The sequence below is a fragment of the Rhinopithecus roxellana genome, chromosome 2, assembly GCF_007565055.1.
Source record: "Rhinopithecus roxellana isolate Shanxi Qingling chromosome 2, ASM756505v1, whole genome shotgun sequence".
In the NCBI taxonomy this organism is placed as follows: Eukaryota; Metazoa; Chordata; class Mammalia; order Primates; family Cercopithecidae; genus Rhinopithecus; species Rhinopithecus roxellana.
This window is the reverse complement of record NC_044550.1, coordinates 105,070,783-105,090,473: the sequence shown is the minus strand read 5'-3', so window position 1 is coordinate 105,090,473 and position 19,691 is coordinate 105,070,783. Positions and strand designations below refer to the sequence as shown.

The 19,691-nt window shown below is 39.0% G+C and overlaps 1 non-coding gene across 1 annotated transcript; it reads right to left on the bottom strand.

Annotated features, from left to right (window-relative positions):
* Positions 1-18,805: 18,805 nt before the first annotated feature.
* On the bottom strand, positions 18,806-18,866 carry LOC115896190. The gene has a single exon (XR_004056124.1). It is a non-coding gene; the product is annotated as a U7 small nuclear RNA (small nuclear RNA).
* Between the last annotated feature and the right edge of the window lie 825 nt (positions 18,867-19,691).

Below are 19,691 nucleotides of genomic sequence, written 5' to 3'. Positions count from 1 at the left end.
CAGCTTGGGTGATGGAGTGAGACTCCATCTCAAAAAAAAAAAAAAAAAAAAAAAAAACAGCTGGAAGCTATAGAGTGTGTTTACAGTTGCAGCTATAATAAATTCAGATTTATCAGTAGATACTCATCAGAATAATCACTGTATTTAATCTAACTACAGATAAAATAAAATAGCTATATACTTTTGTAAGCTACATAATATAATTAACAGCATGAAGGAATGAAGTATAAAAATAATCTTTCTAGAGTCTACTTTTAATCTAAGTCATGTATTTGACATCACACAGGATGTACTGTTTAAATTTTCTAACCTTGGTTGTAAGTCAGCATCATTTCAGAGGTGCTCGGTGAGGGTGCATTTGAATAAGGTGAGCCCTCTTAGAACAAATCATCATGTCCAGGTACCTGAATGTGGCAAGGGCTTGTGATTTAGAAGGCATCTGTTATCTATAGCATTTCAGAAAGGTGAAAGAATTTTGTACTAGTATGAGTCACACTAGTAGAATGACCTTAAAAAAATTATATGTCCTACTCATTTTTTTTTTAAATGCTTTGTTCCTACAAATTCCCAATAGCCAACCAATCAGTTAATGTAAATATAATAAATAATGTACCAATAATAATAATCAAGCTTCAGAATTGGTGGTTTGCCTTGAAAAAACATATATGGACTTGAGAAAACTAGAATGTTTTTGGACAAAACATTAACCTTCAAACTTCATTTGCTATTGTGGGGGCCAAGGGAAAACTTCTCTTTTGCCTTCTGAAGATTTAATGAAATCAATTGACAAAAGACAATGTAATAGGAGAAAAGGCATACAAATTTATTTATTTATTTTTTTTTTTTTTTATTTTTGAGACGGAGTCTCGCTCTGTCACCCAGGCTGGAGTGCTGTGGCCGGATCTCAGCTCACTGCAAGCTCCGCCTCCCGGGTTCACGCCATTCTCCTGTCTCAGCCTCCCGGGTAGCTGGGACTACAGGCGCCGCCACGTCGCCCGGCTAGTTTTTTGTAGTTTTTAGTAGAGACGGGGTTTCACCGTGTTAGCCAGGATGGTCTCGATCTCCTGACCTCGTGATCCGCCCGTCTCGGCCTCCCAAAGTGCTGGGATTACAGGCTTGAGCCACCGCGCCCAGCAAGAAAAGGCATAGAAATTTATTAACACACACAGGAGGCATACAAAATATAAGAGCACCAAAAAATGTCCAGATAGTTGATGCTTTTATACCATTTGGAGGTTACAGAAAGTGTATAAGCTTGGATCTTGGCAAAACAGGTTATGGTAGTAAATCAACTTTAGACAGGACAGGGTATGGGAGGGAGAGGAGAGGAGGCCTGGCCTGCAAAGGTGGTCTTATTAGGTAGATGAAACCTCCCAGGCAGCAGGGCTCAGGGAGAATAGATGGGAAATGTCTCTTTTGGATCTTTAAAGGCATCACACTGCTAATCTTTTTTAGATCTGGACAAGGAAGGGTCTCAGAAAGCCAAGCTTCATGGAGGTGGATTTTCCCTGCAGGTGCAAGTCTCCCCGACAGAAGACCTTTGCAGGGCTGCCCACGCTCACAGGCCCTCTGAACATCCATCTCAAAATATGTCAAAGAAGGGTATTTTGGGGTAAAATACTTTGGTTTCCATTATTTCAGTCATCTTATATTCTTTTTATCTTGTGTATTTGAAGTTCCTACTTTCTTAGTTCTACTTGTTTCTTTTGGTAAAAATAGAACTCTAGTGCTTAGCCTTGAAAATTGCTGCTAGTGAAAAGAATCTCACAGAGATAAGGAGGGAAAACTTTGCTTGCTCTTGACAACTGCCAGTAAAACATTTCTTACATACTAGCAATTTCTTAGAGTTGCCCTCATTCTTCCTTGATAAGTGCTGACGCCTGTGGTCATTCAAAACCTGTTGTTTTCTTTTATCTTTTCCATAGCTGGTCCTACAGAATACAGCATTGTTTTGATATTAAGAATATGAGGGTGTCAGATTTTACTGAAATACATATAAACTTGCAAAAGTTTATATCTATGTGTTAAATAAAAACATAAAGATTAATTCAGGAAAATAGAAAAATATTAAAGCTCATATGCAGTTTCGAAAACTTACTCTACCATTCAAATTACCAATATGGTATTATTTATAATTATGAGAGTACTCTATGTTAAAATGCCAGTTAAAGAAATAATTTTGTTAGTTTTCTTTATAAAGAAGTACTTTTTGTGATAAAAATTTATTTAGGTTTATAAAGGAGGATCTATTTGTATTAGACTATTCTCGCATTGGTATGAAGAAGTACCCGAGACTGGGTAATTTATAAAGAAAAGAGGTTACATTGGCTCGTGGCTCTGCAGGCTGTATGGAAGCATAGCAGCTTCTGCTTTTGGGGAGGCTTCAGGAAGCTTCCAATCATGGCAGAAGGCAAAGGGGAAGTAAGCGTCTTACATGGTAGGAACAGGAACACGAGAGAGAGGGGAAGGTGCCACCTACTTTTAAACAACCAGATCTCGTGAGAACTTACTATCACTATCACGGGATGGTACTAAACCTTTTCTGAGAAATTCACCCCCATGATCCAATCACCTCCCACCAGGCCCCACTTCCAACACTGGGAATTACAATTCCATGTGTGATCTGGGTGGGGACACACATCCAAACCACATTACTATTGTTTTTTTTTTTTTTGAGACGGAGTCTGGCTCTGTCGCCCAGGCTGGAGTGCAGTGGCCGGATCTCAGCTCACTGCAAGCTCCGCCTCCCGGGTTTACGCCATTCTCCTGCCTCAGCCTCCCAAGTAGCTGGGACTACAGGCGCCACCACCTCGCCCGGCTAGTTTTTTGTATTTTTAGTAGAGACAGGGTTTCACCGGCTTAGCCAGGATGGTCTCGATCTCCTGACCTCGTGATCCGCCCGTCTCGGCCTCCCAAAGTGCTGGGATTACAGGCTTGAGCCACCGCGCCCGGCCTCTATTGTTATCTGTAAAAATACTACGTTACAAATGTTGTAAACATAACAAAGAGCAAATTAAAGTTTCATGTGCTGTTTGAAGTTGTTTCCTATTAGTTCTAGGGGATGATGGTGTTACAAACTGGCCCCTTTTAATGTTAACATAAATAAATACTAGCTTTAAAAACTAATCATTTGTTCACAGTTTTAACTCAGATGCAGCCTGATTTTCATTTTTAAATAGTACTTTAGTTTATAGTACCATACTAGAAATTAGCCCAAATAATGTAGTAGCTTGTAAGACCCCAAGGACACATTTACATGCTAACAGAAATGTAAGTATTAGTTTAAAATGAGTCTTTTCATTTCAAAAATTTAGGTTTATTTACCTAAAGCTATTAATTTGAACATGCGTAGAGGTTCAGTAGAAGAAAATGTGTGGGCCAAGAGGAAAGGTGTCCTTCACCCTCTGAAAGTTCCCTAAAAATCAACTTGGAAAAGGCAGATTAATTGGAGAAACACATACAAATTCATTTACTGTGTGTATACAGGAGCCTTCAGAATGCAGACTCACACAGGGGAAATTGTCATTTTATGCTGAGATTTAACAGAGTATGGACAGCCATGTAGAAATATGGGTGGACACAAAGGGTGTGATCTACTGTTAAAAGACTGAGTGGGGTCATCCAGCAAGGCCTGTCAGTCTAGACTCTTCCTGGCCTCTCTGAGCAGCGTCCTTCCTTCTGGTGTGGGACAGGGCCTCTCTGGAATAGGGATTTTATGTGCTACAATCCAGTAAAATAGGTCAGATAATGTCTGTATGGCCAGCTTTTACACAAAAAGGCAAAGGGAAAGTTAGAGGGATACTTGTAGTTTTTATGGCTGGATTTGGGGAAAGGGGATCTGGTTCGTTAAAAGAAAAGCCTTTGCCAAATTAAATTTAAGAGAGTTTAACTAAGCAAAGAATAATACTCAAATCGGCGGCCTCACAAACCAGAGCAACGTCAGAGGCTCGGGCACAGCCAGGTGGTGGAAGAGGGCTTATGTACAGAAAACAGAAAGAGAAAGTGAGGTACAGGAAGAGAAATATTGCAGACAGCTCCCTGTTTGCTTTATTTGAACACAGTTTGAACAGTTATGCTTCTTGGATTAGCCAAAACTCGGCGATTGGCACAAAAGTAGATTACAGTCTGATCACTCTGTTTACACGTCCTTTAGGTTCTAGTTCACTCTGTGCTGCAAAACCTTTAGGTGAAACTTGAAATACGTAAGGAGGCAGCTTTCTGCTGAATTTCGTTCAACAGGTTTGTCAACCAAAACTATCTGAGACACTTCTCAATCAACTTAGAAGTTTATTTTGTTAAGTTTAAGGACCATGACCCGTGACGCAGCCTTAGGAGGTCCTGAGAACACGTGCCCAAGGTGGTTGGGTGACAGCTCGGCTTTGTATATTTTAGGGAGACATAATGCATCAGTCAATATATGTCAGGTATCCATTCCCTTGGTCCTGAACGACAGAACAATGCAAAGCTGGGGGTGGGGCTTTAGGTCTAGACGGACTCACACATTTCCTGATTGGCAATTGGTTGAAAGAGATAAGCTCTGCCTGAAAAGTAAAAGTCAGCTTGAGTTAAGGAAAAGGGAGTTATGAAGCCAAGGCTCGTGTCATAAAGAGGCAGCCTCCAGGTCGCAGGCTTCAGAGAGAATAGATTGAGGCCGGGTGCTGTGATTCATGCCTGTAATCCCAGCACTTTGGGAGGCCGAGACGGGTGGATCACGAGGTCAGGAGTTTGAGACCAACCTGACCAACATGGTGAAACCCCATCTTTACTAAAAATACAAAAATTAACCGGGTGTGGTGGCGGCGCCTGTAGTCCCGGCTGCTCAGGTGGCTGAGGCAGGAGAATTGCTTGAGCCTGGGAGGCGGAGGTTGCAGTGAGCCGAGATCGCACCGTTGCACCACTCCAGCCTGGGTGACAGAGTGGAACTCCGTCTCAAAACAAACCAACAAACAAACAAAAAAGAAAAGAAGGAGAATAGATGTGAATGTCTCGTACCGAAGGTGTCAGACTCTCTGAAGAGACCTGCTAAAGGAAGGAATAGTGTCTGGCATATTATAAGCACTCAGTAAAGATGTGCTGTTCATATTTATGAGATGATCAAAGAGTTCTCAAATCAATAGTGAGAACACAGCTTTTCAAATCGGCATTATGGTGTATTATATATCAACATTTCACCCTTCCTCAAATGGTGCTTTCCATGTGGGAAAGAAACAGCTGTATTTATTCAATGGTGGGTTTTCTTCATTGCATTCTGTTCAGTGTCTTTCAGTCTCCAGGGAAGCAGCAGGAATTCTCACACAGGAAGAAGCATCGCCACCTGTGGACCCAGCATGCCTTGTTGCATTTTCCCAAATGCACCTAATGAAGGAGAATATGATAATGTGAAGAACATTTCACACCTTGTAAACATCTGAAAGTGGATTTTACAGGAAAGCCTGCATGTTAAATCAAAGATAGTCTTTTGATTCAGTCACCGCTCTGTGAACCATTCTATGCAGAAAAATCCATTTTGGGGAAGGCTCCACTATGCCTAATGTAGAATACTGATGTAAGAATAAATTATTCTACCGTATGTTTTTTAAAAGGTATTAAAATCGTATTAGGAGGGACGGCTCTTTCTATAGCTGTGGTCAGTACCGATAGCAACTTGGTGGGCACAGCCAGCTAAGATATGCCACAATGGGGAAGTAATTTATGAGCTATGGAACACAAGCTGAATTTGTTTTCTGAACCTGTTTTTAAAAAAAGATATAGCTTTATTGAGATACAATTGACTTACCATGAATTTACCTATGTGCAACTCAATGGATTTTTAGCATAAAGAGTGTGCAATTATCACCATAATATGATGTCAGAACAATTTCATCGCCCCGGAAAGAAATCTCATGCCCACCAGCAGTTGCTTTGCAAACCCAGCTCCTCCCATGTTCTTCTCCTTCAGCTCCCAAATTAGACAATCCCGAATCTGCTTTGCCTCTCTATGGATGTGAGTAATCTGGGCATTTCAAATAGAGTCACATTATATGTGGCCTTTGGTGACTGACTTCTTTTGCCTGACATAACATTTTCAAGGTTTATCTATGTCGTAGCATGTACCAGTAGTTCCTCATTTTTATGGCCAAATATTCCACATTTAGTTTATCTGTTTCTTAGTGGACAGACTTTGGGTTGTTTTCGCTTTTTGTCTATTATAAATAATTTTGCTGTGAACACCCATGTATGGGTTTCTGTGTGGACACGTTTTCATTTCTCTTGGGTACATACCCAGGAGTGAAATACTTGGGCCATATGGTGACTTTATGTTTAGTCATTGGAGGAACCGCTAGACTGCATTCCAGTGTGACTGTGCTGTTCTATTAGGTTGGAAACGTAGTTGTGGTTTTTGCCATTAGAAGTACTGACAACATCTCATTTACCGTTGCACCAACCTAAGACGTTTGCCCCAGCAGTGAATGAGGGTTTCAGTTTCTCCTCGTTCTCTCCAGCACTTGTGTTTATTTATCTTTCTGGTGGTCGGCATTCCCGTGGATGTGAAGTGGTATCTTATCGTTAGTTTGAGTTGTAGCACATGTTGAAAAAATAATTATTTTCTCATTGATGTGTCTTTGCCTCTTTGTCAAAGATCAATTAACCGTAAATGTTAGGATTTACTTCTAGAGTTTCCATTCTACTCTATTGGTTTGTATGTCCATCCTTATGCCCGAATCACTCTGTCTTGATTACCATAGCTTGTAGTGAGTTTTGAAATGGGATGTGTGAGTTTTCCAATTTTGCCCTTGTTTCTCCGGATTGTTTAGCTATTTTTTAATTTAATTTGATTTAGTAATTTTAGTTTTATTTCTAGCAAAGCAATACATAGCCATAGTTTAAGAAGTCCAATATACATAATAATTACATGTGTTTTTATATTTATGACTTTTAGATATTGTCTATTGTCATCCTTCTAAAGAAACAGCATTTAAATTTATTATATCCATCTAATCATACACACAAATACATTCTTTTGCTTTTTCTTAAGAAATGTAGATTATACATACACAAACACACATAGACATACATATACATACAGTGTGTGTATACAAATATGGATATATATTTAGATATGCATACACATCCCAATTATATATGCAACACACACACACACACAACAGCTATATATAGGGAGTATATATATATCAATCATTTCTGGTCTAATCGGTATTGAAATATTTACATTTTTAGGGCTATTTAAAAATTACTTGTTGTGGAATCATTTTTTGTACAATGTGCATGATTTTGTTCTTGTGTAACATTTTGTACTTAGAGGTGAACATTGCATTTTTATTCTTAAATTTTCTATGCACATATCAGAAATTTGTCCTCTGATATATTACTCTAAAATATGTGTAATATTTTAATTATGGAAGAATACCTAATTAATTATAAGATTATTTACTTGTTCTTTTTTTTATTATTATAGAGACTTAATTTCCAGAGTTCTCCATGTCTCACTTATATCTTGAACAGTGTCTCACTAATCTTTCTCTGTCAATCTTGTCACATGATTTAATTCTTTTTTTTCCTGGGCTGTCTCCCCTCTTTCGCAGGCCACAGAAGATTTTCTTTATATTTTACTTTTTATATGTTGGGGCAGAGTCTCTCTGTGTCACCCAGGCTGGAGTGTGCAGTGCAGTGGTGATATCACAGGTTCAACCTCCTGCACTCAAAGGATCCTCCTGCCTCAGCCTCCCAAGCAGCTGGGAGTACAGGCATACACCACCACACTCAGTTAATTTTTAATTGTGTGTGTGTGTGTGTGTGTGTAGACAGGTCTCACTTGTTGCCCAGGGTGATCTCAAACTCCTAGGCTCAAGTCATACTTGCACCTTGACCTCCCAAAGTGCTGGGATTACAGGTTTAAGTCACCTCTCCAGGCTTCCAAAATATATTTCTTAATTTTATCTCTCCTGTTGGTAAGGTGCACTGTTTAGTAGCTCCCTGAGTAAGCGTGCACCAAAGGCTAGTATCTATAGCTCTTGTGTTCTGAAAGATGTCTTCACTCAACTCCCACATTTGGTTGGCAGTTGATTGTGTACAGGATTATGAATCGAAAATTACTTTGTCAGAAATATGAAGGCTTCACATCATGTTCTAGATTCTTGATATCAGCTTCTCGGCATGTAGTATCAGGTTTCATTCTGTCACTCTAACTTCTGATTTGCTATGTGTAACTTGTGTAGCTTTTTTTCTTCCTGAAGATTATTCCCAGTCCTAGCGATTCCATGCTTTGGTATTGCCATTTTAAAATTTATTATGACAGGCACTCAGTGGACTTTCCACTTGGAAAGTCACGTCCGAGTATGTTCTGAAATTTTCTCTTTATTTCTTGAATATTTTTTGCCTTTTCCTCCTCTTTTTTGAGAAAATTTTTGTTTTAGGAATATCAGTACTTTAGATGGATCTTCCCATTTACTTACTTCATCCACTTTTACATTTTGTTTTTTTTCTGTTCAACTCTTCTGAACCTTTCTCAAATGAAACATCTAAATCTCCTACTGATTTTTCTGCTACCGTTGTGTGTATGCATAACTAATTATATGAATTTTTGAAATTTTAAAACTATGACATCTTGTTTTAATTTCAAAGTACAATATTTTCTTCCAATATTTCTGAGTGCATCAGTTATTTATTTCTAGGCGACTTTCTCTTCTGGAACTATCACAGTTTCCACTAAGTAATTTTTGTTTGTTAACTTATTGGGGTTTGGCCTCTGTTTTTCTTATTTGAAACTCTCCTCAAACTCCGGCACGTCTTGTCCCTCAATTGATATTTCAGAATGAGATAGTGAGGAAGCAAACACAAATAGGAACTTCCAGGCCTGAGGAAGAATGATGGTCTTATAGAATAATGGGCTTCTCTATAGAGTGTTTGGGTAAAATTTAGGCTCTTTCTTTTAGATAATCACGTCTAGCAGTATCTCTCTGGACTTTCTCTTATCCTAGTTAACTTAACAGAGAAATCCTTTACCTCTGATGGGCCTGTCAGTCTGGCTTCTGATACTCACTGGTCACAGGATTAATTTAACTAAATCTTCCACAAATCAAAATTTTCTGTGATTTAAACTCTTCAGAAAAACCTTCAACCTTTGAAGCAAGTGATTAACTGCTAGTTTTCTGGGTTGGAGGGTAAAGATCAAGATGTCTGACTTCTTTCAAAAACGTTGGATGTGTTCAACTTTTCCAGCTCACAAGCAGTCTGTGTCTAATGTAGGGTTCTTCTGTTTTCTAAAACCTACTTGGAATCTGCCATGGGCATTGACCAGCGTCCTGGTTTCTGTCTCCCCTTTCCTTTCCTTTTTTTTTTTTTTTAAACAGTCTTGCTCTGTTACCCAGGCTGGAGTGCAGTGGCGCGATGTCAGCTCACTGTAACCTCCACCTCCCAAGTTAAAGTGATTCTCCTGCCTCAGTCTCCCGAGTAGCTGGGACTATAGGCACCTGCCGCCACGCCTGGCTAATTTTTTGTATTTTTAATAGAGACGGGGTTTCACCATGTTGGCCAGGATGGTCTCGATCTCCTGACCTCCTGATCCACGCACCTCAGCCTCCCACAGTGCTGAGATTACAGACGTGAAACACTGCATCCAGCCCTCCCCTTGCCCTTTGCCCACTGGTAGGATGTTAGCCTTTAACTTTTTCTCGCCTGCAATTCAGTTGCTATTTCTAACCGCTGTCCTTTTCATTTTTTTCTGTCTTTGTAAGGTTATTTTTTCACACCTTTACTATAATTTCAGTGATGTTTCTTCAGTGGCTCCTAGGTGATGTGCGAGACTAATCTCGTATGTTTACCACAAATTCCTCCTTTTAGTAATTTTTGTGTTTTTAGGTGAGACGGGGTTTCACCATGTTGGCCAGGCTGGTTGCGAACTCCTGACCTTGTGATTCGCCCACCTCGGTTGGCCAAAGTGCTGAGATTACAAGCTTGAGGCGCTGTGCCAGCCAAGAACCAATAATTTTTAATGTAGTCCAGTAAGTGAGTAATGAGAATACAAGTTATTAGATCATACTCCAATAATTGAAGCCGTCGGTAGGTGCAGGAACATAGAGACATATCAAAACAATAGAAATTAAAAGCAGAGCCACAGACACAGTATCCATTAGAATTTGGTATGTAAAGGTGGGTGAGGACTTCCTGAAGCTCCTGAAACTCTTATGCAGTAGTAGGAATTCAGAAGCCAAACAGATGATCTATTTATCAGATGAGCATAGAAATAGAATTCCTATTGGGAGGCTGAGGTGGGTGGATCACAAGGTCAGGAGATCAAGACCATCCTGCCTGACACCTTGATACCCCATCTCTATTAAAAATACAAAAAATTAGCCGGCATGGTGGCAGGCGCCTGTAGTCCCAGCTACTCGGGAGGCTGAGGCAGGAGAATGGTGGGAACCCGGGAGGTGGAGGTTGCAGTGAGCCGGGATCACGCCACTGCACTCCAGGCTGGGCAACAGAGCCAGACTCCATCTCAAAAAAAAAAAAAAGAAAAAGAAAAAGAAAAAAAGAAGTAGAATTCCTAGAAAATGTCTTCAAGTCTTCTATTGATACTTCAGGTGAGTGACGCTGTGTAACGCCTTAGTTCTGCCAGGGGTTATTAAAAATAAGAATATTCTTTTAAAGTCTTTTGCAATTTTTTTATATTGACCAAATAAAATCATCTATGTAAAAGCCTTTTGCAATTTATTGAATAATATATGGATGCAATATTTTTTAGACTGGAAAAATTCTTTTTTATATAAACAGAGGAAAACTGGGGATTACATATAAAATTATAACTGCGGGTAGAATAAATCACTGGCATTTAGAAGGTAAAAGTCATTAGGTCTTTGCAAGTTCCCACTTCTGTGTATAAACAAATGTTTTTCAATAAAATGCAAGTTAGTAATGTATACTGATTGAGAAGAAGAAAGGGAAGAGAGTCAAAGGTTATGTTTTGTACATTTAAAGATGGAGACTCTTTTGTAACATCAAGGGAACATCAAGGTAAGAAACTGGATATGTGATTGTGGAGCTCATGGATAAGATTCAGTTTGCAGGTGCACATTTTGGAAATTCATAAATATAGAAGTCATATTAGAAGCGATGAGGTTGGAAGAGATCGTCCAGGAAGTGAGTAACAATGCGGGAGGGAAGATGTCAGAGGACAGCAATAGTACATTTAGGAGTTAGGGGGAAAAGATGAACAAGCAAGTAAGATGAAAACTTAGGCAGCCAATAAGGTAAGAAGAAAACCACGAGGTTGTGGATTCCAGAAAGGCAAGTTTGAAAATGATTTAATAGAAGAGATCAATTAACTGCATCAGATGCTGCTGATATGAAAGAGTAATTTGAGGGCTGAGAATTGATCACTGATTTTAGCCACAGGAAGGTCATTGCTGCCCCTGACGACGGTTTCAGTGGAGTGGAAAGCATATTCAGCTGATTGCAGTGTCCGCCAAGAGAACAGGAGGAAAGAAGCTGGAGTCAGAAAGTATGACTTTAAGGGGGAATAGAAAAGTGGAAGGTGGAAAAAAGACAAATGGAGATGTGGCAAAAAAAAAAAAAAAAAAAAAAAGCACAGTATTTGTTTTCATAATAGGAAAAAATTTTCAGGTATTGTATGCGGATGAGAATAATCCAGGAGAGAGGGAAAATACTGACTTTCAGGAGAAGGAGCAATTGCTGGAGGAAATATTTTGAGCAGTTGATAGTTGATGGTCTCATAGCTAACTGAGAAGGTTGACTCAATATGATAGAGTCATAGTGAACACTCTGGGTTCCAACTCCAGCATGCAAATATTTTCCTCTGGCCAGTAACTGAACTGGCTCATAGAAGGAAAGAATAATAAGCTTTTGGTGAATTATAGATTATTGTTTCTCTAACTTTATTTGGCTTAAATTAAACTCTTAGCAGGTACACAGACTGCTCTGTTATCTCAGTGGTGTATGAAGTGTATCAGTAGGCATTAAAAAAACAGCCTGTCACATTTTATTTATCTGTTGCACGTATCTCAGTTGCCAGACGATAACACTGAGAATTTGATTAGGTGACTCAATTCCCTTTTAAGATGACTCACCTAATATAGGAATATTGAAAAGTTCCAATTTCTTGGCAAGCAGTCTCTGAAATCTCAATTTGATCAACTCTATGAGACTGATAAATCTTACCAATTAAAGGATTCATAAGTGTAACATCACTGTTAATATTTATGCATTTCACACAGGATTTCCAAGCCAGAAATTATTTATATTTGATTTATTAAATTCATACAATCGAAAAAATTGTGCTTTTCGAGATAATGCTTTGTAAGATAAATACAATCTCAAACTTCATTTGAGTATAATTTTCAGTTCTCAAAACATACATGAAAACAAAAATGAAGAATTATTAGAGTGACATCATATAAAAAGACATTAATTTAGATGGAAGAAAACCGTTTATCAATTAATAGTACTTGCATTCTGCCTCCAATTTGTTCAGTGCTATATTAATTATTTTAAAACAAGAAAAAAGGCATTCTCCCTTTTCTAGTTACTATTTTTGTAAACCAAATTACCTGCAAGACTTAGTAGCTTAAGGCCAGGTGCAGTGGCTCACTCCTGTAATCCCAGCACTTTGAGAGGCCTAGGCAGGCAGATCACAAGGTCAGGAGTTCGAGACCAATCTGCCCAACATAGTGAAACCCCATCTCTACTAAACATACAAAAAATTAACTGGGCATGGTGGCAGGCGCCTGTAATCCCAGCTACTTGAGAGGCTGAGGCAGGAGAATGGCGTGAACCTGGGAGGCAGAGGTTGCAGTGAGCCGAGATCCCACCAATGCACTCCAGCCTGGGCGACAAAGCGAGACTCTGTCTCAAAAAAAATAAAAATAAAAATAAAGACTTAGTAGCTTAAAACAATACGCATGTTTATACTATCACATGGATTGTGTACTGCAGGGACTGGGGTGATTCTTCTGCTTATGGCCTCAACTGGGTCATTCAGCTGTATTTAGCTGGTGGGTGGGATGAACTTGAGGGCCCACAATGGCTCCACTCACATGTCAGACACCTTGATAGGGATGGCCAAGATGTTTGGCTTCGAGGGGGTTTCTCCACCAGACCACCCACAATTTATCAATCCCAGGGCAGTTGGACTTGTCCCATGATCACTTATTCCCCTCACAATGAGCATGCCAGGAGAACTAGGAGGAAGTTACATGGCCCTTTAAACACCCTCAGAAGACCTTATGTGACTTCTGTTGCATTTTATTGGTTGAAGCAAGCACCAGCCCACTCAGATTCAGGGACAGGGGGATGGACCGCCAGCTCTCAAGGGAGAGAGTTTCAAAGAGTTTGTGGATTTTTGTTGTTGTTGTTTAAACCACCATACACCATCCTCAAAGATTATCAGATCCTTACTCAATGTGAAAGCTTGCTACAATTTCAAGCAATTTTTATAAAAAGATGAAATACAAATAAATGCAATTAGTAACCAATATCTAAAGTTAGCTTCTACCTGCTGGAATAAATCGGAGAATAATTTTGTCAAACAAATGATATTTCTTTGTTTGACAGGAATACTTGGCTGATTCCCAGGACCTCCAAAAGATATTTGATGGCGTTTCTAATGATGACTCTGTGGAAAAGACATGAGATCAATTCTAATAAAATTAAGTAGGTTAGTAAGAAGTTTCACAAGACTTGTTGTCAATTCAGAAGGAGTTCTAACTGCATACAAGCTTGGAATGAATTCTAAAGATGTTGAATGATAGAATCTGAATTCAAGATATATTTGATAAAATAGAGCATAATTTTCTCTGCAGATACCTGTCCAGCTGGACATACTGTGAATATAAATTTCCATGCTCAATACATGTAGAAATATCATTCTCAGCTTTTGAAGAGTAACAGGGAAAAAAATCTGTTAATTTAAAGTAAAATATAGTTCTACACTTTATATTTTTCTGACCATGAGGCTAAATTTTGGTTCTTCTTTTGCAAAATTATTCCCTTCCTAGAGAACAAGCATGCGAGACAGGTTTTGTAAACTTGAAAACTGAAGTTAAAAAGATGGAATACGATAATACGATATAGTTTGGATATTTGTCTTTATCTAAATCTCATGTTGAACTGTAATCTTGGATGCTGGAGACGGGGCCTGATGGGAGGTGTTTGGGCCGTGGGTGTGGATTCCTCATGGCTTAGTGCTGTCTTTGCGATAGTGCGTGAGTTCTCATAGGATCTGGTCCTTTAAATATGTGTGGCACTTACCCCACCACTCACTTGCTCCTTTGCTTCTGCTTTTGCCATGTGATGTGCCTGCTCCCTCTTCACCTTCTACCACAATTGTAGGCTTTCTGAGGCCTCCCCAGAAGCCAAGCAGGTGCCAGCACCATGCTTCTGGTAAAGCCTGCAGAACTGCAAGTCAATTAAACATCTTTAAAAAAAAATACAGTTACCTAGTCTCGGGTATTTCTTTTTTTCTTTCTTTCTTTCTTTTTTTTTTTTTTTGAGACAGAGTCTTGCTCTGTCGCCCAGGCTGGAGTGCAGTGGCGCGATCTCGGCTCACTGCAACCTCCACCTTCTGGGTTCATGCCATTCTCCTGCCTCAGCCTCCCGAGTAGCTGGGACTATAGGTGCTCGCCACTATGCCTGGCTAATTTTTTGTATTCTTTAGTAGAGACAGGGTTTCACTGTGTTAGCCAGGATGGTCTCGATTTCCTAACTTCGTAATCCACCCGCCTCAGCCTCCTAAAGTGCTAGGATTACAGGCGTGAGTCACCGCACACGGCCTTAGGTATTTCTTTATAGCAATGCAAGAATGACCTTATCCAGAATATCATAATCATAATAACAAATTTAGGAAATGCGTATAGCTTAGCAGAAGTGAAAAAAGATAAACACCTGAGTTGGTTATAAATTCAACACGAGTACCAGGTAGTGAACTAGTTGTCAGAGCACCTGACATTTGTTGCACTTTATTGTCACTGTTAAATCCACTAGAAGACAGTTGAGATCAGTGCTCTACAATACGTCAATGGAAAATTCCTAGAGTAGCTTCATTCTGGTTTCTTCATTATAAAAATGATATTGGCAAAGAGGCTTAAGTTTATAGAAGATCAAATGGCTGATGAGGATATTTAATCCATGCCATTTCAGAAACTTGATAAATATGGAAAAAGTGCCTTAGAAGGGAACTGATTTCCAGTGACAGGAAGTTTTTAGCTATCAGTTGAATGACAGCTATGTCATTGGCCCCAAACCATGGACCTACATATATCAGAGGCATTTATAACACCACATAAAGATTCTGGCTTTACATTTACAAAAGTTGTCTGTACTGTTCCTCCACTTTATCACTTTTGACCTGTTTTTTAATTCTATGCCTTTTTAATTTCAATATAACCAAGTATTACCTCTTGGCTCGCTTCATTTTGCATAAGCCATATTCACATTATTTTCCTCTTAGTTTGACCCTTAGTACATCACGGAATGACTTTCTGATTTGCCTTTGGGTCCTTTGCACGGCTGCTACTGTAGGAGGCACTCCCATCTTCATCTCTTTCTCCCAGACTGCTAGAAACAACAGCTCTCTCCAATTAGCATTTTCATTGGAACGGGGTTTATTGTGGTTCAAGGATCTGATAGGGGTTTGAAAAGGTTGTTCTTGAATGTCTTTACCATTTTACATTAAAAGTGTCTTCGATAGATTGAATGTGACATAGGCACTGCTATCTTCTCTATATCTTCCTCCTGTGAGACAGATCTGTCTTCCTGATACATCAAAGGTGCTTCCAGTTGACAACAATCTTGAAACCATATATCTGGCTAGGTGTTTTCCAACATGGAAAAGTGTGATCATTGGCAATGATCAAGGAAATAAGACAACTCTAAGTCATATTGCTACGTTGACAGAATGATTGATCACTGTTGCTGGAAAGAATCAGGTTTCAATGAAGCCCACCAACAACTTCTGATGCCAAGCAGGTCACTGGATGTAGATTTGGTTATGTAACCGCCCATTCAGATAAGAAGCATTGGCTATCCATGATAGTGTATGATATGTAATGTGCCCAGTTCCAGGTGGAGAACAAGGGAGAGAACAAAAGCATCTCCTCAGAAGCGGTAATTTCTATGATTTTGACAAAGATAAAGAAAACTTCAGAAGCCTACTCTAGTTGTTGTCACAGAATCACTGATGTTAATAACTTTCGAGTGTTATGAAGAGACTTACATAATTACTGCATTTCCTGTGACTAAAATCCCCAATGAGCCAACTGTCACTGTTATTGATCATAATTTGGACAAAATATTGAGGCCAAAAAAGTGTGTTGATTATTAAAACGTGTGTTGGCGTTGATTTGTGACCTTAAACATGGCACCTTGATATGTTCACCCTTACTGTTGAGGACAAAATATTTAAAATCAAGTCTATAACTAGGTACACCCACTTGGGTGGACAATCCAATGGTTAACCATTTCATCACCAAGTTGAAATACAATCCCAAAACGACAAAACTGAGACAAAATGCTGCTTCTTGACTCTGTATAGTTCACAAACCTGTTAAAGTACTCTACCAACATTCAGACCAATATTGAGACACATTTCTTCTATGAAGAAATCTACATTTTGAAGGATTGAAAGCTAACATAAAGACTAGCATCCCAAATCCCATAAAGAAAGCTTTATACCTGACAAGTCATAGAGTCAAGGCAGTATGTGTATTCCCAAGTTCCAGAAATCTTTGCAAGATTCATGCAATAGTAAATAATTAAACAAGAGTATGAGCCCCAACACATCTGTTTTTGATGGAGCAGTTGAGCAGGAAATCAAGTTGTCAGTGCAGACAGTTGAGATCAGTGCTCTACAATACATTAATGGAAAATTCCTAGAGTAGCTTCGTTTTGGTTTCTTCATTATAAAAATGATATTGGCAAAGAGGCTTAAGTTTATAACTTTTCATTGTAAGTGAAAAAAGTCAGGCTTTTCTGTATCTGGACATCACTCATGTTTCCCTTGGTATTAAAATGGATAAGGAAGACATACTTGTTGTGATCAAACATAATGCCCCATTTCCACCAAGAAGACACAGACCTTATATTCTGACAACTGTTTGAATTTATAAAGATGAGGAAGCAGTGGCGAAGGGAAAATCTTAGTTGGAAAGTTTGACATTTGAGGCATTTCTCATGAGCTACATAGCATTCTTTAGATTGAAATCACCTTTGGTGCTAATGCCTGTGGTATCTGTAAGGTGTCTGTGGTGAATCAAAGCATAGGAAATGAAGCAAGAATTGTAACACCCATTGACAATGATTGTTTGAGTACAGAATACACTGAGCAGACAGTCGAGGAGACAGAAGGACAGCCACTAAGGATGAGAGGCACGGAGACTGAGATGCCTTCCAAGACCTTAAATGAATATTACACATTCAGTGTGAACACCACAGGAGACAGTCAGAAACCACAAGCAAAGATCAATGATGAGAATAAGTGAAAGATGTTTGACGAGTGAATTAAATTATCAACTGGCTGGACAAAATTCAGACTTCAGGGAGAATGAATTTGAACATCAGAAGAATGACCCGGTAAAGGTCCTCAAATCATTAAATATCCAGCAGTTTCAAATTCAAGAGATATGTCAGGCAGGATATCTAGCAAGTTCTTAGGGGATAGAGCTCCTTCTATAAATACTTCTCGGCATCCACCATGAATAATGGCCAATCTTGCAGTTAGTTAAAATATTTTGAGAAAACAAATTTTTGCAAATTCATTCATGTCAATTGAACCATATGTAATACATTCACCATGTCTTAAAGCTATTGGGCATTTTCAATACTTTATATACATAGAAAATGTTAGTCACATTGTGCTTTATCAGTGTTTATGTAAACAAACACGCAGAAAATTTAACAGTGCAGGGGGAAGTGGAAATTAGGGAAAGGAAGAGTGGATTTATCCTGCCCTTTAAAAATAGCAGATATTTCTAAAAGTCTTGGAAGAATAAATGTTTTCCAGCAGCATTCCTGCAACATAATTTAACAACATAAATTACTGAGATTATGATCTGAGTTAAACCAAGCTATAAGTCTGTCTGGAAACTAGCATGATAAGTGAATGTGAAATTTATTCTTTTAAGGTATTAAGTAATACAGAAACATGCATAATTTATGTAATAATTACTGATGGCCATCAGGTAATGTGCTATATCTGTATTACTTAATTTGGTCTTCATAACAACCCTAAGAGTGACCTAGAAGTGTTACCCCCCCTTTTTTTTTGGAGAGGAAGTCTTGCTCTGTAGCCCAGGCTGGAGTGCAGTGGCGCACTCTCGGCTCACTGCAAGCTCCGCCTCCCAGATTCATGCCATTCTCCTGCCTCAGCCTCCCCAGTAGCTGGGACTACAGGCACCCACCACCATGTCCAGCTAATATTTTTGTATTTTTATTAGAGACAGGGGTTTCACTGTGTTAGCCAGGATGGTCTTGATCTCCTGACTCTTGATCCGCCTGCCTCGGCCTCCCAAAGTGCAGGGGATTACAGGCGTGAGCCACTGTGCCTGGCCTAATTTTTGTATTTTTAGTAGAGGCGATATTTCACCATGTTGGCCAGGCTGGTCTTGAACCCCTGACATCAGTGTTACCCCGTTTTACAGATGAACATACTGAAGCTCAGAGAGGACAGGGTGCTTGATGAAAGTTACACGCTTGAGAAGTGCTAGCTCTCGAATATAAAATCAGCCAACTTGATTCTAGAATTCTTTTGTGGGTTTTTTGTTTTGTTTTGTTTGTTTGTTTGTTTGTTTGATTGGAGTGGAGGTTCCAGTGAAAACTGGAAAACTTGCTAGACAAATTTTTAGAGGGCTGTAGCACTCTAAATTTGTGTTCTTAACCAATTTTCTCATTTCTCTTTATATCCTAATGTATGTGAACAGAGTTGTCTGTCTTCGTCTGTTACTGAATACGAGTTGTTACCTATTGAGCATTGTATTCATATAACATTGTTTTCCATTGCTGTTAAAGTTGCTTACAAATCTTTAGATGATTCATTTACATTAATACTACTGACTACAATTCAATTGAACTGTCAATCATAATTTCCCTCAAATTACTGAAAATACCATGTTGTATTTTACACTAAAATTCTTTTAAAAAGGTGAATGATGTCAAGTTTCTATGTTCACTAATATGACACAGCCTCTTTCATTTTCCAAGATAGTCTCGAGGGACAAATAAGATGGAAATTCCCTTTCTTTTCTTTCCTTTTTTTTTTTTTTTTTCCTGTATGGCACAGTATCACAAGGTCAGGAAAGCCACCATCCTAAATCCCATGTTTAGAAACGCTGAAATGGAAGCTCTGAGTTCCCTGGAGGGGTCACTAGCCACCAGAAAGGCTGTCTTTTGAACGAGATTTGTGATTGAGGTCTGGACCACCTATGTCCATTAAAGAACCCCTCCCCACACACACACAGCTTCTGATCTATGTTGTTGTCAGTGTTGTCACGTATTTAAATGGTACTGTAAGCCCTGTAATGAGGATTGTGTCATTTATCTCACATTAAGGTTAAGAAGCTAAATTAAAAATCTGCCAAGAAATGTGACATCCATGCCCAATACTTTACTTTCAGTTGTCTTTCCTTCCTATATTACTTGATGTGAAGTTAAAGTGGGAAGATATTTGCAATAAACAGGGCATAATA